Here is a 22,603-nt window from a genome sequence, read left to right as displayed (position 1 = left end):
TTTGCACCTGCTGTTCCTTCTGCCTGGCATGCTTTTTCAGAAGAATTTCAAATGGCTGGACTCTCACTTCATCCGGGTGCTCAAATGTCACCTCCTCAGAGGCCCTGCCATTCACCCCATCTCAGAGTTTGCGTCACTCACCCTAGCATACTCTCCAGGAAGTTAACTCATTTTATTTCTCATTTACTTTTCACCACCCGAGGGCATGTACCATTTGTTTGTTTGTTTGTTTCCTATCTTTCCCCCTAGGAAGTGAATTCACTGAGAGCAAGGGCTTTTTTCTGGACCCAGGACCCTGCTAGGTATGTAACAGGCACTCTCTAAAAATTTTTGAATAAACACATGAATCTAAAAAATTGAGTGAAAGCCTATGAATGAACAGCCCATTTTGATTCAAAGTGAAATATGAGAATTCGAATAAAGATGGGGGCCTCATCCCTAAAAGAAAGCAGAGTTTGCAAATTCATCGATTCTATATGGATGTCCACTTTCCAAAAAGCTATAAAACCTTGGAAAAATATATGTGTTCCTAAAACATAAGCAAGGGAGATTTTTTGTATTTTCTCTATCAATCATTGATGATTTTTGTTTCAATTACACATTTATTTCATTTTAGTGCTACTACTTACTGTTAAGTATGTATGCTTCTCTCAATGTCCACATTAGCCATGTACTACCTATAACGTTATGACAGTACTGTATAAGCTAGGTGGTAGGACCAGATGCTTCAGAAAGCAAGTAGGAAAAAACATGCTTTAAAAATAAAAGATAAATGGGAGCGTTACCTTCTATTATTACCTCTTGCTCGTTTGTTATTTTGGGTCCCTCCTATCATACACTTGACTAGCTTGCACTTGATTCCAAGAGTATACACTCACCTCATTTGGAGGATATAAGTGGGGGGACGGTGTGTGCATTCCTAGATAGGGCTCAAAGAGAATCAGCAGTAATGCAAGTCACATGACAGGAAGTCCCCATGGAGATGCCTCACACAGTGGCAGTTGCTCCTTCACCCTCCTCCAAACTCTCCTGGAACCATGAAACACTTTCCTCTATAGATTCCTCCAGATGACATTCTCAACTGTTGAACATCCTGCCTAGTCTGCAGTGACGCACATGGACCCTTCCTAATGTCCAAGGACTTCTACCAATCCCTAACTTACTGACAAATATTATCTTTTTATTTTCTAGAACAACACTTGGAGGACTCTCATGCCACTTTTATAAAACCCACATTTCCACATCCAAAAGAAGCTCCTGTTTTGCAGAAAAGTTCGCCAAAGTACAAAACATGTGACAAAGAGGGAGAACACTGCAGACCAAAGTTCATGCGTTGCAGAACCCACAACTCAGAACAGCACGGGGGGCTCACTGGCTGGGAGCGTCTGTAGTATGATGTGCTAATGCCGCCTGGCCGGGAGCGTACGGTACAGTCTGCCGTAGCTCTCAGAGTACATGGCAAAGAGCACATATTAAGAGTGTGCTGTCATTTTGTTTTAATTACAAAAATACTTCTAAGATAAATAGTGCTAAAAGAAATCAGTGTTAGGCAGGGAAGCATGAAACGTGCAATATATTTAGATGAAGGTGATAATTATTTCACAAATGATGAAACAAATTATGTAAAGGTATGAAAAACTGAATTGTGGAGAAAGTGAGCCAACGCACAAAAACATGCATTCATTCAATAAACATTTACTTATCTTCGTGCCAGCGGGGGGCACTCAGCCAATACCTGAATTTATAAACAAGACATATAAAAACATCTGTAAAACCTTGGGGAAAATATATGTGTTCCTGAAATATAAGTAAGGGAGATTTTTTGTCTTGTTTTCTGTTACTCATTGATTATTTTTGTTCTTGACCTTGAAGAGCCTGCAATCTAGCCTGTTAAGACGGATATGCAAACAAACAATGTGTTGATTGTTTTACTAGAGCTGTTTGCAAAATATTATGGGAACATGGAGGTGGAAGACATCAAATTCCCTTTGGTGAGTCAAGGACACCTTTACTAAAGATTACTAAGCCAGAACCTAAGGAGATGAGTGCCAGCAATTGGGCAAATCAGGCACAGAACGCTTTCCAGGTAGGAGAAGCAGCACGTACAAAGGTGAGAAAGAAAATGGCGCATACGTGTGACTGCGTGCCATTGAATGTAGCGGAGGTCGGTCATAAAAGGCCTTATGTACCATGCTAAGGAGGACCTTGGTCTTCATCTTGAGTAAAATGGAGAGGCATTGAAAAATTTTAAATAATGGAGTATTATGATCAGATTTTCAATCCAGCTGTAACAGACTATAAAGCAGTATGGTCCTTTTCCTTTCACTGAGAATTTGGGACGTTGACAATACCCTGAAGTTCTCCACCAAGGAGAGAGAAAGTCATGAATGAATGGATGACTTAGTATTTTACAAACCTCTGCTCTCTTCTGTGGTAACAAAGCAATCCTAATTTTATAGCTAACCTATACAAGGGTGTTTTGTGCAATAATTCAAAAAACTGAGGTTTTAATAATTCAGTGGTAATTAATATTAACATTTGTTATTAGCTTTCTGATGTAACTCTAATTTCCACCCATAAATAACCTCCAGGGCAGTTGACATAACAGAGTCTAGCATCTGTCAGGAACTCTCAGTAAAGCATCACAAAGAGTAAATTATATGTGGCTAAATTTCCTCAAAAGTGGCAGAAAAACAAGGGTTAAATTGCGTGAAAGGTGTTAGTTTCTACTGTACAGCAAAGTGAATCAGCTATACGTATACATATATCCCCTCTTTTTTGGATTTCCTTCCCGTTTAGGTCACCACAGAGCACTGAGTAGAGTTCCCTGAGCTATACAGCAGGTTCTCATTAGTTATCTGTTTTATACGTAGTATTGTAAAGCAACTACACTCCAATAAAAATTAATTTAAAAAAATAATAAAGTCCCAAAACATGCTGGACACTAGAAATGCACTTTGCATGGCATTGTGGAATCTGAAATAAAAATTGCACGAAAGGTGATAGTGGGGTAGAAGAGAAGACCAAACTGGAACTAAAATAACTGAGGTTCAGAACACAACCTCATTCACTAACTGTGAAAACGTCAGCAAAGGGTTCACACGGACTCGACTTCGCTCCATCCAGCCAAAGTGGGAATGACAACACTACTCTCTGACTGTCCAGAACTGTTTCCCAGACCAAATGAAAGGCATGCTGATAGGTCAAAAGCACCACACATCCATCTATATGGCCTTCCTAGTCTAGGTTATGAAGACCTGCTTATCACATCCGTGTACAGAACATAAGGTGGCATAAAAAGGGCAAATATGGGTTCTGCTGTGATGAAACTGTCAGAAATCCAATACTAGTGCATATTTGATCATCAAGTATGAGCTATTTTTAAATATTTAAGATGTGTATTTGTTGGTTTAAAGATAGCCCTTCCTCAAATAGTCACCTACTGGCAAAAGAAATAAAATAAAATTTTCAAATACAATTCCTTACCCAGCAGAGTCCTTCCCAGTGTTATATTACAGTGCATTCAGTAAATTTCTCATGAATCAGATAAAGAGACAGGATGGGAAATAATGAAGAGGAAGATATACAAAGATCCCCAGGAAAGCAGACATAACACAGGGACCCTTTCAAACTCAAAAATTGGACTTTTTTTTTTTTCACTTAAAGATGTGTCATGAATCCTTTTATGTAAATGCAAGTACTCATCAGGTAGTTTCCAGCACCCTTCCCCTCCCCAGACAGAATGAAGTTGATGAGAGTATAAAGTTCCAGGGCAGGCAGATGTCAGCTGTGTGTGGACTGCTGCTGGTGGCTGGAGGACTTGAGGAAAACCCCCAGCAAGAGAGGAATGGAGAAGCAGGTCACAGACAAGCTGATGGTGCCCCCAGAGTTATATACAAGATTGTCATGAATGATACAGCAACCCCTCTGATATCGGTTGATTTGTGTCCCCCAGAAGATATATTGACATTCTAACCCCTGATACCTGTGAAGGTGACCTCATCTGGAAATAGGGTCTTTGCAAATGTCATCAAGTTAAGAGAAGATCATTAGAGGGGCCCTTAATCCAACATGACTGGTGTCATAAGAAGAGGGAAATGCCACGTGGGCACAGAGACACAGGAGGCAAAGACAGCCATGTGACAATGAGGCAGAGGTTGGAGGGATGACTCTACAAGCCAAGGAATGCCAAGGGTGGTTGGCAAACACCAGAAGCTAAAGGAGGCGAGGAAGGATTCTCCCCTACACATTTCAGGGGGAGCCTGGCCCTGCTGACACCTTGACTTTGGACATCTGCACTCGAGGCCTGTGAGCTAATAAAATTCCGTTGTTTTAAGTCGCCCAGTCTGTGGTACTTTGTTAAGCAGCCTTAGGAAACGAGCACACCCTCATATACAAATTCATCTATCTAGCGATCTATCTCTCTACGTATTTATCTATCTACCATCATCAAAATGCCATGCCAAGTACAGCTGGTGCTTTTGTAAATACTATACCACAGAACCCAGCTATTCTCGGTTCAGGCCCAATCCAGTGCAAACTGATCAAATTTACTTGTTTTTTACATTGGTTGTTCCATTTTCTCCCTCTACTTTTATGCAGTTTTAGTATTAAGGTCTCCTCCTGCTACAAACACTTGAAGGATGATTTCATATCAAAATGGAAAAAGAACTCATAATTAGTAATTTACATTTGTTGATTAATTACATTTTAACTGAAAAGCATTCATAGTAAATTGTTACAACTGAATATTTTTATGATCTTTTCCTTGCCTCCATAATTACAGAATGAAAGGCTCTTCTCCTCAATAAAGGAATTTCAGCATCTGCCTATTCAACTGACACTTGAAAAAAAGTCTGATTTAAAATCTGTAAAAAACCTCACGCCAGTTAATCGATCAAGAAGGCATTTATGGGGGCCCTCCGTGCCCTGGTGCTAAGCTTTAGGCTTCCAGAGATGCAGACCAGTGTCTTTCAAGGCACTGCTGCCTTGAAAGGATTGCCAGTCAGCTGGGAAGAGTATGGTCTCCAGGAGGCTAGGCCAGCAGGATTCTGAAGCGTGTGATGACTCAGGGAAGCCTGGAGTTGCAGCTGAGAAACAGGAATCTGACCCAAAAACAGACAGCAAGGCCCTGCTGCTGCCTGAGAGTTCAAACAGTACATTTTCTCGAGTTTCCACGCACTGTCACTGCTTGCATCCTCTCTTCAAGCCATTTCTTCTCCACTTCAGAATTCAGGGCTCCTGGGAAGTGGTTGGGAGTCACCAAACCATTCGCATCTCTTGTGGCGCTTACCAGGGATACAGGCAGAGAGGGGAGGTCTGGACTGCTGAGCCCTGCACTTGGAGAGAGAGGGGCTTATCTTTCGTCCCGGCTCTGAGCCCGAAACTGCATTCCCAGCTTTGGATTACAATTCATCCAGAGCTAAATCCACAGCTCAGAGCTCACCGAGAAAGACAGAAGATGCAATTTAATGTATATCTCTCTATATAATCAATCCTCATTATCTGCAGATTCCATATTTGCAAAATCACCCACTCGCTAAAATTTATTTGTAATGCCAAAATCAATACTCCTGGTGCTCTTGCGATCATTCATACTGAATGCTCAGAGCAGCAAACATTCTGAGTCACCCAATGGGCATGTTCCCAGCTGAGGTTGAACAGGCGACATTCTGCCTTTTTAGTCCAGCTCTCACACTGCAAGTAAGCGTCTTTTTCAAGCTCTATTGAATGCCATGTTTTTTTGGTTTTTGTTTTTACAGTTTTGTGCTTTTTCTTGGTAATTTTACTGCTTAAAATGGTCCCCAAGTGTAGCGCTGAAGTGCTGTCTAGTATCCTAAGCACGAGAAGCACAAAAAGGCTGTGATGTGCCTTATGGAGAAAATATGCGTGTTAGATAAATTTCCTTTCGGGTATGAGTTATAGAGCTGTTGGCTGTGACTTCAATGTTAATGAATCCACAATAGATATTAAATAAAGTGTCTTTAAACAGAAACTTACATAAGACACGGTTGTGTATGGATCAGCTGATGAAAATGCTGTGACCAGAGATTTGCAGGCATCTAAACTTGCAATTAGTATTCACTAATTCTAGGAGCAATTAGCATTCACTAATTCAGTGTTCACAGCAACTTTATAGAACATAACTACCACAACTAATGAGAATAGACTGTCTGTATACATATGCATACACATATATGTGAAATCGACTCTATATACACATATAAACATACTTATATGTGTATATATTTATAGTTATATATTACACGTCATATACAGGTTATGTTATGTTCTATGATGCTCTATTTTTTCACTACACTGGGCCCTATATAGATGGTGGCTAACAAAACAGATATGGCTCTGCCTCTCATGGACCTTAAAGTCTAATAAAGGAGTAAAATATTAATTAGCAAGGCCCTTTGGGCTGCCAGATTGAAAGACATATTCACTAATCAGCTTCATCAGTAGTAAAAGTTGATGTGTTTATCTTCACTGTTTGATTCCTCTCCCTCTCTCCACTGGCTGTGAGGTAAGGGCAAGAAAGAAGAGTGTACATGAGGATGTAAGCTCAATGTGGCAGGGACCTTTGTTCATTTTGCTCTGAACGCCCAGCTCCTAACATAGGTATCTTGTACCTAGTGGTCACTCAATAAATGAATAATATTATTGGCCCACCAAACACACCAACAACTGTAAGAAGGAGAAGCAAACTGCAAAATAAAACTACAAAACGTATTCACGGATCTGATAATAATTCTATTAATTCCTGTCTCTTTCTAAGAATTTATGAATGTGAGCTGGCAGAAGAAAAGTAACCCCATGCCTCTGCTAATAAGCAAGAAGGTCTGCCCTCTAAGGACGGTGGAAATCAGTAAATGAGCTATCCAAAAACACACTTGGCGAGTTTACTCTTCTAAAAGAGGATGCTTCTTTGTGACGACCTAATACCTTTATGTTCTCCAATCAAATTATTGAGTTCAGTTGCTCAATAAATTTGGCCTGCATAACCAGCAATGAAAATACTTTAAGCACTTCAGAGATGATTAATAATGGTAAATGCCATTAATGAAAAAAACCCATCCATAAATTTTTGTTGTTTTTTTTAAAATCATAACCCTCTGCTTACTGACTGCAAAATTTGTACCATTCCAGCTATTAATCTTAGTATTATGCTAAATAGGGTATCCCCCAATCCAACTCTGAAAATGATTAAAAAATTTAAGAAAGAAAACTATTTTTTTCAGTTGACTGCAAATGTATTTTAATGCATGCATCCCAAGATATTGGCAACACCAACTGGATGAAAAGAGGCAGTTTGGCCAGGTGTCATTTTGCCAGTAACTAAAAAAGCCAAGGACTGCTTTGCAAATCTCCTAAATAAAAAAGCAATCTAGTTTCTGGCAAGGAGATAAGCAACGGCCATTTCATATAAATGAATCTGTCGTGATTTCATCTGCGCACAAGCTCGATCATCCCAAATAGCAGAAACAACAGGCTGTGGTGTGGCTTTTCTTTAACTGTTTTTGATAGACGGCATCTCCCTCTCCTGTCCCAAATGATGACTGCCATCAATGAAAAACTGTCCTGTGAAATTGCACGAAAATTATTCCCAATTTTAATAGTCAACTGACTGATTAGCAAAGAGAAACTGTCCCTTTTATTTTGTTAGTGCTTTACAGATTCCTAACACAAGATCAAGTACAAATGAGATCTTCTCTTTATACATCTTCATCAAAATAAGAAAAGTGGAGTGTGACAGACTATAAAGCACATTCTTTGCTTATTGGTATGCCCACCTGTTCCAGATCATTTGCAGGGCTGCCAGGAACAGAAGAAGTGGTGTAAATGAAACATGTCTTTTATCATCAAGATTCTCTTGCAAGAGCCGTAGAGAACATCAACCACTATTTTCTAAAGCCAATCAAAGGTCTTCTGTGCCCATATGCGCAGCTCGACAGCTATGCAAAAGCTGGTCTTATTTTCCCCAACTCAGGCTATTCCAGTCACATGGTACCTAAGCTGCTTCATTAGGCAGAACCAGCAAAGACAGTGTTCAGGAAACGGTGTGCCCTTCATTCCCAATAAAAGCAGAGCACTTTATTTTTTCTTTCCTTTAAAAGGCAATGAAAATTGCTGTAGCTTAGCAAGAGGATAATGGAAGTGCGTCACTGGGCTATGGGAGGCTTAAGAGTTGTATTATACTGTGTCCTTTTTTTTTTTTTTTTTGCGGTACATGGGCCTCTCATTGTCGTGGCCTCTCCCGTTGCGGAGCACAGGCTCCAGACGCGCAGGCTTAGCGGCCATGGCTCACGGGCCCAGCCGCTCTGCGGCACGCGGAATCCTCCCGGACCGGGGCACGAACCCGCGTCCCCTGCATCGGCAGGTGGACTCCCAACCACTGCGCCACCAGGGAAGCCCTATACTGTGTCCTTTTTATCAACATGACTTGGGAGCTCCTCACCAATTTCTGAGATTTCCCAAGCAAAGGAATCAGGTGACTGCCCCCTCCTCATCTGCTCCCACCCCATCTGTACTGAACATCATGTTCCCAGACAACTTTCCTAAGGAGCTGTAATTTTCTGATTGATGTTACACTGTGAGAAGATTCAGAATGGTTGAGCAGGTCACCCCATTCCCTAAAGAACCATAACTGCAAGACAGAAATATCCCAGCCTGAGTTTTTTAAGTTATGTATAAAATATTCTATTTTTAAATCTACCTTTTTGAGTAGTTAATTTTTTTGTGTTTTTTTTTTTTTTTTTGCGGTACACGGGCCTCTCACTGCTGTGGCCTCTCCCGTTGCGGAGCACAGGCTCCGGACGCGCAGGCTCAGCAGCCATGGCTCACGGGCCCAGCCGCTCCGCGGCATGTGGGATCTTCCCGGACCAGGGCACGAACCCGTGTCCCCTGCATCGGCAGGCGGACTCTCAACCACTGCGCCACCAGGGAAGCCCTGAGTAGTTAACTATTTATAACTATGAAGGCTCAGTTAAGAAAAAGAAAATTTGTTGAATCCTCAAGTAATGTTTGAGGTTGTGTGTGTATTTTTTTTAAGGAGGGGGAGTTTACTTTCTTGCTCAAATATCACAGGGTTCTAAGAAAGGCTCCATCACTTCTTATAAAACACACTATTTTTTTTGGAACACCTAAGAGTCAGTTCTGTGCAAAATGAAAACAAGCCCATATTTACTCAGCAAGAAGTAGCACTGGGTTGAGAAAGAATACTGAAACAAGAATCAAGGGATTTGAGTTGAAATTGAAATCATGAAAGTAGCTAAAATTTGGCTTTGTGTCAATATACCTTTTGGGACCCCATATTTTGCATACATAAATTAACGGGTCAGACTAAATGATGTTAAGATCCCTTCCAACTCTAAAATTCCACTATTCTAATCAACTAAGGAGAAAAGTGATTTAAAATCATGTCTTAATTTGCTATATTTAACACTTGGTAAGCCACAATGAAATAAATTTTCTCTCTGAAAAAAATGATCTATGTGAAAATTTTATTTTTTTAAACTTATCTCCTTCATACATATTATTAAAACACCTTATCTCTTAAAGGTAGGACTAGGATTAAATAAGGCCATTAGTGGAGAATTAGACGAACTGTAACAAAATAAGCAAAACTAAGTCTCTTTCTTATTTTTTGACTTTGCCATCCTCTGCAGGAAATTTGGCTATTGTCCAGTTTAATTTATGTAACACTTCGTTGCTGTGTTTAACATAACTGCAGACATGATCTGCATTCATAATTGAAACCTAAGCTCTAACAGTCTATTTTTCATCCTATCAAAAGCTAGCTGTTAGAAGAAAGGAATCCCACCATGGATTTTGGTAAATCACATGCTAGTCGGCCACAGGATCCAACATATTCAAAGGACAACTACATGGGGCATCAATAGCTGATAAGGTGCTAGTCTGATGACGTTTACAAATCTTAAGAGATGGATTTAGACCCAAAACACAAATCATAACCATTATCCCATGACATATATTCAGGCTTTCAATATCCACCAAATACGATATCATCTGCACAACTGTAACCTTCATAAGCCAATTCAAGAAGGATTTGAGAAGTAAAACAAAACCAAACATGCAGTGAATACCTGAATGCTGTTGAAATTAAATAGTAAAGATTCCTTCGGAAAATTGAGTTTTGCTGCAATATCCTCTATAAATTCTCAAAATTAAAATGCTGCAAGAATTCATGGATGGCTTGAAAATTCTTCACTGATATTGTACAAGATAATGCGTTGGTTTTTCCATCTCTTTCACCCCCAATTTTCTCTGACCACATTTACTAAGATTATCCTCCATGCCCCGTGGGACCAGGTTTTTTGCTGCTCATTCTAAAGATAAAATTGTATGCCTTCACCTGTTGAAGTTCATACTGTGCACACCCATTTGCTTTATTTCCAGAAGTGTTCAAGATACTGTCATTCATAAATTTAAGAAACACTTTGCCTAATCAGTGAATAATATTCATGAAGAGATGAAGCAATATTGAGTCCGAGGCTGGAATCTCAAATTCCAATTAAAAACAGTGTCAGCTGATGGTAAGAGTGAAACACAGAGAACATCCCTTCAAAAGGCCCTTCAAATAAGAGTGGGCTTACATAACATGCTCATATGTCCATGTCTCCACAGTGCATGGATGGACATGTTCTCTGGGCCTGAAACAAAGATAGTCCATTTTCACTCTCAGTAAGAGAGAGAGAGAGAGGGACTTGGAAAAAGGTGGGAAGAGGGGATACTGCATTTTTTGTACTTTCTTTCTTCAATTGTTTATTCAGTAAATATTGATTAAACACTATGTCTAAGGCTTATATTTACATATATACATATAATTTACATATGAAAAACATATTCTGAATTGGAAATTTGTAGGATTTAATGGGATTTATTTTCTATAAAAACTCCCTTTCAAATTGAGCTGGAGATGTTTCTACTGAGTGCCTACAAATTACTGCAAGAAAGAGATCCAGTCAAAACCGTACTTTTGCCACAGCAGTGAGAGGCCCGCATAACGCAAAAAAAACCCCAAAAAAACAAAACCGTACTTTTCTCACTCATCATCTTTGTGGCTTTTCACACTCTCTTCTTGTAGAAATTCTCTCTTTTATGACTTCCATAATAGAGTCTCTTAATGCTCCTCTTAGCCCTCTGGCCATTATGCCTCACCATTTCTATCTAAGTATCTTCTAAATCCATCTTATTCTCTAAATGTCAATGTTTCTCACAATTATATCAGCCACCCCCTTTTCCACAAAAACTCTCCCTAGGATGTACTCTCATTGCCACCCTTGACTTAGAATCTTTATCTCCGATCTAGATTTTCTTCCTGGGCTCTAAAGACATTTTTAGTCCACTGCTGAACCTCTCATCCTAGTAATTCCTCATGCTTGACCAAGTCCATCACCTTTCTGTTTCCTAATCCGTTTCTCCTTCTACATTTCCTGTCCGTAGAAAGAGCTCCACCACCACCGTGATCCAACCTTGAAACTTCAAGTCATCTTCTTCCTTCCTCTCACTCACCCCTCCCTTATTCATTTACCACCTAGCCTTGTTGTTTCTACCACTTTTTACATTTCAAATGCATCTTCTATCCATCCCCACTGCCACGTCCTTTGTTTTTGTCTTTATTATTTCCCGTTTGAACATCTGCAGTAGCTAATTGATCGTCCTGCCCCTAATCAGAGTTCCCACCAATCCCTCTTCCAGGTTGGTAGTGAAGCAGCCTTTCTGAAACATAAATCGGAGTGTGTCACTCCTGTTCCCTAAAACCTAAATTGGCTCTTGTACTTTGCAAGATGAAATCTTGGCTCAGCACAGGAATCAGATCTTGTTCACTTTTTGGACTCATCTCCTACCATTCTCTCCACCCCAACCTCTTGGTTCCAGCCCCACCAAAATTCTTGCAGTCCCCAAATTTGCCCTATTACCTCACCCATCTGAGCCTTTGCAAATATCTTGCCTTTGCTTAGAATGGTGTTCTCCCCATTTCAGCCTATTTAAGTCTTAAAATATTTTCCATGTTGGGCGGGGATTTTTATTCTCATCTTCCCCAAATGAAATCTTTTGCCGTTCATTAAATTTTGAAACTAGCTAAGATCGTCAACATGCAGGTTATTATTTAAAAAAATAAGTTGTATTTAATTGCTCTGGAATAACTTATCATGCATCTCAGTTTTAGTCTTGAACTCTAGTTGGCTTCACTTGGTTGCTTCTTTTGCCTAAATCTCACCAACAGTGGTTTGTGTGTTCTCTGGCAGTGAGGTCAAAGAGCTTCAATCCAGAAATTCAATATCCTCATTCCTAGCTTTGAGCTCCAAGGTTCACATAAAATTTCAAATTGTGCAGCAAAGCATTTCTCACTACTAATTTTTTTAAGATTTACTGTTTTATTCTCCTGTCATATCTTAATTGTAGTGAATTTGGAAAATATGCCCTTTATAATGTAACTATGATTAGCATTTACATGTGTTTGCTTTCAGTCTTTTTATCTACATTCCTATTTTAACAAGGTGATATTATTCTCAATGTATGTGCTATTTGTTTAATAGTATGTTATGTGGCACCTTCTGTACCATTAAATATTATATCTAAATGTGGCCAACTAATATTCCATTGGCTATAATTGGAATAATTTGATTAACAATGACTAACAAACCATAATTTAATACTTTCCTATTACAGACATTTAATTTGTTTTTCAATTTTTCACTCTTAGAGGTGACAATGCAACAAATATTCAAACACTTTATTAGAGTGCTTTTTTCACAATTTCTCCCCAGGACAAAGTTCTGGTTTGTTTTTTATAATCTTTATCTATTTGGTAGATAATATGAGGCATCTCCTTATGGCTTTAAAATTTTATTTCTTTGAGTATCAGTGAGGTTGTACATATTTTTACATATATATTGTCAATTTGCATTTCTTTGGAAAACTGCTTGTTCATTTCTTCTGCCTATATTTAATTGAGAAATTATAATTTTCTTATTGATTTATAAAACACTTATATTGTATAGTATCATGAATCTTGACCTACTAATGCATATATTGTGTTTTGCACAATTTGTCACTTGCTTTTCAACTTTTGACTCTTTTGATTTATAGAAGCTGTAAATATTTACATAGTCAAATCCATCATTATTTTCATTGCTCTTTTTACAGATATTATACACAGAATATCTTTCTACATATGAATGTGACAAAAAATATTAACCTTGGGGGCTTCCCTGGTGGTGCAGTGGTTGAGAGTCCGCCTGCCGATGCAGGGGACACGGGTTCGTGCCCCGGTCTGGGAAGATCCCACATGCTGCGGGGCGGCTGGGCCCGTGAGCCATGGCTGCTGAGCATGCGCGTCCGGAGCCTGTGCTCCGCAACGGGAGAGGCCACAACAGTGAGAGGCCCGCGTACCGCAAAAAAAAAAAAAAAAAATTAACCTTGTGGTGCTTTTATGATATCTTTTTTACTTTTTTCCTCTTTTTTTTTTTTTTACATTTAACTCTATAACATCAATACACCTGGCATTTACACTTAAATACTGTTTAAGGTAGGAATGGAGCTTTTTTTCCCCACTAAAATTAACCTCATTACTACCTATTGAATAAACTTTTATTTTTTGCACTTGTTTTTAAGACTATATTATCATAGACTATTCTATTTTGTGTAATGAATTCTTTTAGGAGCTTTCTGTTTCTAGACTCATTTTCAGGTCTTACTAATTTTGTGTCCTTGAATAAGTCAGTTCACTTCTTGATGTCTAATTCCATTATCTGTAAAACAGAGCTAGACCTACTTGCAAATCATTTTAAAGATCAGAGATGATTCATATGAAATGCTTATCACAGCACAGAGAAATTTAGCAGCATTCAATAAAGAGAAGTTCCTATTTATTATTATTTTTTAATTAATCTATATCTCATCTTGTGCCAGTGCACGATGACAAACACATTTTGAAGTTTACCATATGCTCTGACATATCAGCCATGGGAAAACTCTGACATGTTTACTTACCACATAAGCCTAATTATCAACACCCTGCATCCAGCAGTCATACATTTAACAAATATTTGGGCACTTACAATGTGCAAAAACCACTGTATTAGGCACCGTAGGGGATACAAAGATAAATGAGAGCTAGGAGTTACTGTTCAGTATTTTTCTAACCTCAATGTGCTTCTGTTATGCACAATATAAATGCAATATTTATTTATTCAACCAAGTGTTTATTAGCCCCCGCTATAATAAGACAGTGCTAGGAGCTGAATACTAAAGCATAGAGTATTCTGTGCAGGATTCCCCATATAAATCTGCACATATCAGATGTGAACAAGCATCTCCAATTTGGGGAATTCATTGAGATAATCTCCCAACAATATTCAGCTTGAATACCTTCTCCTTCATGAAGTCTTCCCTGATTTCCCCATTAGAGGTCATTACTGTTCACTCAGAATCCTCTTGTTTCTCTCTCATGTATCACATTCCTCTGGCCTCCCAGAGTTTTTTTTGTTTTGTATTGTTTTGGCTGCATTAGGTCTTCGTTGCTGTGTGCTGGCTTTCTCTAGCTGCTGCAAGCAGGGGCTACTCTTCCTTGCGGTGCGTGGGCTTCTCACTGCGGTGGCTTCTCTTGTTGCAGAGCACCGGCTCTAGGTGTGCAGGCTTCAGTAGTTGCAGTGCATGGGCTTAAATGCTCCATGGCATGTGGGATCTTCCCAGACCAGGGATCGAACTCATGTCCCCTGCATTGGCAGGCAGATTCTTAACCATTGTGCCACCAGGGACTCTCTCCTCCTCGAGGTCAGATCTATATTTTTTTCACCTTTGCATCCTTAGCAAACACACTGCCCATTCAGTAACGAACACAAACAAATGATGTTCAGTTTCTTTCCTTACTTAGTATATGTTAGTTGAATGAACTTATACTGCATCTCATAGTTAAGTTACGTGCGTATTTGTACAATATGCTCCAGGTTAGGGAACATTTTTCATTCATTTTTGTGTATCCAATAGGCCATGTTGGTCCTCATACAGTGAAACATAAATATTGCACTTTATTTATACACTATATACTTTGACATATGAATACTGGTGGGGGGAGGATAGAACATACTTACCATTATCAGTATTAAAAATGCATAAAATCCCAAATGTTATCAATATTGAAGTTCTGAGTTGTAACTAAATCTTCCCTGAATTCTGAGACTTGAAATTTCATTTAACTCCTAAGATTCTCATTATCTCCAACACTTACTAGAATCTTTTTTTTTAAATCATTTTCATTAATCATTCAACTGTTATTTAATTCAATATTAATCTTAAACTTTTCAAATGTTCAGGTATTACCCTCCCCACTTAGAAAGTAATGTAAGTTCCTTACAGACAAGGACAGCTTCTTACTCTGCTGTACATACCCCACGGTGTCTTGATCTTGCTAGGTCATCAAAAATCTTATTTACTGATTTAAGTAATTAGCACTTTACTCACGAATACATTTAATAGATTACCAAAGCGAATATAATTTATCCAGCCAGGTGTTTCAGAATCAATTTTGTTCTCAGAACCCCAAAGGACTTATTTATTCAATAAATAATTTGAGCATCTGCAAGACACTGTGCTAGGTCTGAGATATAAAATATGAACGTTTATTGAGCTCCTAATACGTGCTTGATATGGGGCACTTCACACCCCGTCCTGTTCATTGAAGCAACACAACTCTCTCAGGTGGATATTATTATGATTCCCATTCCACCAGTTTAAAAAAAACAAACAAACAAGGTTTTATAAAGCTGCCTAAATATAAACAGGTAGTGAACAGCTGAGCAAAGATATAATCCCAATCTATCCAAGAGCCAAGACTAATGTCTTAACCACTGTGCTACACTCCCTGGAGAAGTATATAAGGATTTATTGCTGAGGAGAAAAATGATGGCTTATCTTTGTTTTTTTTTTCTTTTTTTTTTTTTGAGGTACGCGGACCTCTCACTGTTGTGGCCTCTCCCGTTGCGGAGCACAGGCTCCGGACGCGCAGGCTCAGCGGCCATGGCTCACGGGCCCAGCCGCTCCGCGGCATGTGGGATCTTCCCGGACCGGGGCACGAACCCGTGTCCCCTGCATCGGCAGGCGGACTCTCAACCACTGAGCCACCAGGGAAGCCCTATGGCTTATCTTTGATCACATGAAATTGATAGAAACTTTATAAACAGCTCTTCCCTTTTAAGCTCAAAATTTCACAAAGAATATTTTGTTTCAATATTAACAAATTATTGCAGTGAGTTTCAATATTAACAAATATATCCATTTTAAAGAGATTCCTAGATTTGAAGTCAAACACTTGAAAATAACGTCACTTTTTAAATTCACTACATTGTAGAATGTTAATACAAATATCTAGAGGCTGAAGTGAAGAATAATTATTAGGATGCAACTTCGGTTGAAAACAAGAAAACTCTACTTCAAGTACAGTTGTATATGTATCTTGTCTACAGAAAAGGCTTCATAAGTGTCGACCTAATGAGTCAATCTGAGAACACAGGAGACTTCCTGTCCATTTTCGTCTCTCCTCCACACATCCCAAGAAAACAGTATGGATGATCCAAATCAAAAGTCTATTTAGGGGCTTCCCTGGTGGCACAGTGGTTGAGAGCCCGCCTGCCGGTGCAGGGGACGCGGGTTCGTGCCCCGGTCCGGGAGGATCCCACATGCCGCGGAGCGGCTGGGCTCATGAGCCATGGCCGCTGAGCCCGCGCGTCCGGAGCCTGTGCTCCGCAACAGGAGAGGCCACAACAGTGAGAGGCCCGCAAACCGCAAAAAAAAAAAAAAGTCTATTTAGAGTAACCTCTGACAACAAAGATTCTAAATACCTGAGATGCACTTCTATCTGACTCAGAGATCTGCACTCTCCCCACCCCCTGATTCAGGAAAACACACTAGGCTTAAATAAGTTGTAGTGTTGCTCTCGTATATTGTACGTTCTTTCACCTGAAAAGAACACATGCCTTTTTAAAACTGACAAAACATTCCAAAGAAAATTGAGAATAAATATAGAGCCAATGCCTACCTTCCTGTTAGATTTGTGTCGGTTGAACATCTCCCTGGCTGTGAAGTGCAAATGACAGTTAAAACATTCTGACCGGAAGGTTCCAAAGCCAGATGGATCCACAATGCACTTCTGTGCTCCAGTTTATAGCTAATGGACAGCAGTGGTATTTTCACCAATATGAAAACAAAGTACTATAATTTCATGAACCTAAGCAAAATGTACACGAATAAGTAATGGCTGTATTCACTAGTATTTGAGAATAAAGAAATCAGTATCACTGAGCCTGAGAATTATGGTACAAAGTCTTACACTCTTCAAAGTATTAGTTGAATTTTTTTTCATATTAAGGAGTGTCATAATTATCTGGGTGTAATAGCAGATTAATGGCTGAATAAAAATATAAAACGGATTAGAACAGGCTGAAATTATAATTAAACTGAACTAATCCAAAATAAACACAACAGTTTAATGCCATTAGTATCCCAGCTCTTTAAACAGTGGTGGAACCTAGCGTAAAAGGATTACAAATTTCAAGAAAACTAAATCACATAGCTGAAAAGTGAACTGGGAAAACATTTCCCAGTCTTTCTTTTTTTAAATTAATTAATTTATTTTTATATTTATTTTTGGCTATGTTGGGTCTTTGTTTCCGTGCGAGGGCTTTTCTCTAGTTGTGGCAATCGGGGGTCACTCTTCATCGCGGTGTGTGGGCCTCTCTCTATCGCGGCCTCTCTTGTTGTGGAGCGCAGGCTCCAGACGCGCAGGCTCAGTAGTTGTGGCTCACGGGCCTAGTTGCTCCGCGGCATGTGGGATCTTCCCAGACCAGGGCTCGAACCCATGTCCCCTGCACTGGCAGGCAGATTCTCAACCACTGCGCCACCAGGGAAGCCCCCAATATTTCCCAGTCTTATTGAACAGACTTCAGAATTTTATTTTCTATTGTTTTTAAATATTTTTTATTGACATATAGTTAATTTACAATGTTGTGTTAGTTTCAAGGTACAGCAAAGTGACTGTTATACATTTATTTTCTATTGTTTTAAGTTTCTCAAGTTGGAAGGTTCCCTTTCTTGCTTGAAAAGTAAATTGGTTCAAAACTCACCTGAGAGTTTATGAAGGTGAATGACTCTTTTTTGAAAAGTAAAGATCACATCAAAGGCACTTGCAAGAAAATGTAAATAATATTCTGAAATTCTACTGTTCTTCCTAACTTGTCCTTTTCTGTACTGCCAGGCCATTTAATACCAGTAGGTGGAAACAAGCATTCCAAAGATTCTTGTCTTGCTATGCCACAGGTAATCTTTTTGCATCAGAAAAGCAATTTACAGCAACAAACGAGGTAGACAAATGTAGCAACACTGTGGATGCACTTAGAATTTCAGAAAAAGGGTTTACTGCATTCTATCAAGAAAAATCACTATTAATAATTATAATGTCATAATTATTATACTTATAAGTATTATAAGTACAATTATAAATATAATAATTATAGTAAGATATAATACTTATCATTATAGTAAGTACTAGGGATGTAATGTACAACATGATTAAAATAATTAACACTGCTGTATTTTATATACAAAAATTGTTGAGCTCCCATCACAATGAAAAAACATTTTTTTCTTTTATTTTGTATACTTATGAGACGATGGATGTTCACTAAACTTATTGTGGTCATCATTTTATGATGTATGTAGGTCAAATCCTTATGCTGTGCACCTTAAACCTATACAGTAGTACATGTCAATTACATCTCAATAAAGCCAGAAGAAAAGAAAAGAAAGGTCATTATTAAGAAGTAGCCAAGTCAAGTAGAAAGGTCCTGAACCTGAATTTATTTCATCAACAGATGTTCCTCGTGTATCTAGAAGCAAGGATGGCATCAGACCCAAAAAATACAAAAATAAAGAGATATGGCTCCTTCTTCCAGGAGCGCCCATCAACCATGACCAAACATGGTCACATCATTTTTCCACATAAAATAGATAAAATCCACTCAAAATAGAACATTAACATTTGTTAACAGTACAAACGCTAATCAATTAAAAATTTGCACAGGGCTTCCCTGGTGGCGCAGTGGCTAAGAGTCCGCCTGCCGATGCAGGGGACGCGGGTTCGTGCCCTGGTCCGGGAAGATCCCACATGCCGCGGAGCGGCTGGGCCCGTGAGCCGTGGTCGCTGAGGCTGCGCGTCCGGAGCCTGTGCTCCGCAGCGGGAGAGGCCACAACAGTAAGAGGCCCGCGTATCGCAAAAAAAAAAAAAAAATTTGCACAGTTGTCTGAATGAGCTAAGTTTTCAAATGCTTATACAAATGATGGTATATATGGGCATAAAATATAGAAAGATCCTGTGGACAAAGAATGTCATCTGCCGTATCAGTAAACAAAGGATGTTTGGACCATCAAGTCATCAGCCTCTGCAGACACCCACAAAGGCGCACCCTGAGGGGATTCAGGATGGAGGAAAACAGGATACTGGCCCTAACTGGCCCAGTTAAGGTGCATATCAAAGGAATTATTTTAAACCCAGACTCTTGCATCTTCCCATATATAGAAAAGCACTAAATTCATTCACTTGAAATGTCTGGTTTTCCTTCAATTAGCAGCAATCTTTTGATGGTTCACTACCTGTCTTTTTTTTTTTTTTTTTTTTGGCAAAAATTCCTATATATCCTGGCTTCTCCCTTACCTTTTCAGAACAGTCCCTCAAAGCTATCTGAGAGGCTTTTCCTGGGCTTAAGTTCTCAGTAAGTCCACCAAATAAGTCATAATTCTCAACTTTTAGGTTGTGCATTTTTTTCAGCCTCTTGGGGAAAAAATTATATATATACATAATTTGGCTACTCAGATGTTCCCCGCCCTGGGGTCTCTGTGGACATGGTACCACATTTTATGACCTGACCTCCTTGCCCCCAGTCGCCACTGTCCTTCTCTCATTCACTGTGGCTTTACTGTGAGGTACTGGCTGCATTGTCAGTTTTTAAGGTGCTGACCTTTTGCGAGCTTCTTGGCTTCTTGGCCCCATTTGGTACTGAAGAACTCCCCAACGTTTTTTCCAAACTTTTCTTCCTAAATTGCTCTTTAAAATGTCTCCCATGTCTCTCCTGCCACAATTCTCACTTACTCTAATTTTTTTTCCCAATCCTTCATCACACTGACAGATGAGAGACAGCAACAAAAGGTTCAGAAATATATCAGCCCACTCTTTAAAATGTTAAGTAATTTCTCTCACTGTCATCAAGTAAAGAGAAATATTGAGCGGGGTCTTTCCAGGACAGGTGTTGCCTCTTGAGAGCATATTAGGCTTTTCTGGAAACTACCTTAAAATTTTTGGGTCATGGTAGAACACTAAATTGTATCCTGCGGGCATATAAGGCACAGAGCAGCCTCCAAAGGAATTCATCTTCTTCCTAGGGAATAGCTTTTTTTTTTCCTTAAAAAATTAATGTTATTTAAAATGAAATCATTGGAGGATGACTTCTCCAGTCCTTCATATGGGATTTGGAAACAGAGTTGAGTGTTAAAAGGTATGGACTTTTAAAAATGTTTTATGATTGCAAACTTTCTCATATGAACAACAGATGCTGAAAAGAAATCACTGTTCTGCACAAACAGTTTATTTTCAAATAAATCAATTACAAGACGTTACTGAAGACAAATAAAAATATCGAGATATTTCTCATTTATATTCAAAGCTAAGGATTAGAAGAACAATCCAATTACTCATCCAATCTGCCCATTTAAACACCTGTCAACTAAAGGGATTAATATGCCTTATGTTTATGGAATTAGGGGCAGCTCTGTCGCATTCTTTGCCTGAGAACCACTAACAAACACATTTTCTAAGTATGTATTAACATTTCTTAGCTGTCACTACTGTAATGACCCGATACAAGCTAATGAAAGCATTCAAATTTCAGTTACCTTATTGTACATAGAAGGTAATGTGCTCTTCCCACCCCGGCAAAAAAGAGACAGTTGCTCTCCCTACCTAAAAAAAGGGTATGTCTCAAATACCCAATTCATAGAAACTAATTATTCTCATATTCTCACAGGGATTTTTTTTTTCTCCTTAAACAGACAAATTAAAACAAGTGTAGGAAGGGGATGATTAAGTCACAAAAGCGTAAAAACGGAGAGAACTACATACTGTAGAATCTGAGGTACTAGAGATACCATATGTAGCATCTGCAAATGATTATCACTCTCAGATGGTAACAACACCTGCTTTGGCTCTGGTTTTGGTGTGAAACTCTGCAACAAAGGTATTGCTACTTTACTGAGTCTATTTGAGGATAAGTAAACCACTCTGGCAGTGATTTCCTCCCATTGACAAATGGATTAAATACATAATTAATGTGCTGTACATATACAAATAAGTTGTTATATAAGTATTCAAATTACATTAAAATAGTTAATAATGAAAGCAAATGAATTAAACATTGGCAAAAGAGTTGAATAGACACTTCACAAAGTTAGATGTATGAATGGCCGACAAGCACATGAAAAGAAGCTCTTCTTCATTTGTCAACAGGGAAACAATGGAAATGAAAACTATAATGAGATCCTCTTCACACCATGAGGACGGCTGAAATGACAGATGGAGATCAGTAAACGCATGGAACAGCTGGGAATCTCGCACACTCCTGGAAAGAATATGAAAATGGTAAAAACCATCTTAGAAAATGTTAGTTTCTTTAAGAGCTGACATGTGCCTACCCTGCGATCCAGTGGTTCCACTCCTAGGTGTTACCCAAGAGAAATGGAAACATACATCCACAAAAAGATGTATATAAGAATATGCACTGCAGCTTCATTAAGAGTCCCCAACTGGGGCTTCCCTGGTGGCGCAGTGGTTGAGAGTCCGCCTGCCGATGCAGGGGACACGGGTTCATGCCCCAGTCCGGGAAGATCCCACATGCCGGGGAGCGGCTAGGCCCGTGAGCCATGGCCGCTAAGCCTGCGCGTCCGGAGCCTGTGCTCCGCAACGGGAGAGGCCACAACAGTGAGAGGCCAGCGTACCGCAAAAAAAAAAAAAAAAAAGCCCCCAACTGGAAACAACCCAAATGTTCATCAATAGAAAAGTGGATAAACAAATTATATATTCATATAATGAAATGCCACTCAGCACATGTAACAACACAGGTTAATGTCCAAAATATGACAGAAAAGCAACAAGACACAAAAGAGTACATACGCTATGATTCCATTCATCTGAAGTTCTATGACAGACAAAACTCATCTTTGATGATAGAAATCAGAATGATTTTGTTTTCTGCGAGATGTGATTAACTGTAAAGAGGCACAAGGAATTTTCTGGGGTGATTCAAGTTCTATATCTTAATTGGAATGTGAATTGCATGAGTGTATACAGTTGCCAAAAGTCATCAAAATGCACATATAAAATTATCCATTTTATCGTATATAAATGATGCCTCAATAAACAAATACAGACGTAAAAATGATCAGACACATTTACATTGACCACTTCAAATCACCTAATGATAAAAAACTAAAACTTATATAGCGTGCATATATGCCAGGCTGTTCTAAGCAG

At 39.1% G+C, this 22,603-nt stretch overlaps 1 protein-coding gene across 3 annotated transcripts in view; it reads right to left on the bottom strand.

The window, feature by feature from the left end:
- Nucleotides 1-22,603, bottom strand: part of HS6ST3 (heparan sulfate 6-O-sulfotransferase 3) — a 648,416-nt gene that overhangs the window by 350,016 nt on the left and 275,797 nt on the right. The window lies entirely within an intron of this gene.

Source organism: Globicephala melas, chromosome 18, assembly GCF_963455315.2.
Source record: "Globicephala melas chromosome 18, mGloMel1.2, whole genome shotgun sequence".
Lineage (NCBI taxonomy): Eukaryota > Metazoa > Chordata > Mammalia > Artiodactyla > Delphinidae > Globicephala > Globicephala melas.
Note: the sequence above shows the minus strand (reverse complement) of the source record. Positions and strands in the feature narration are given on the sequence as shown.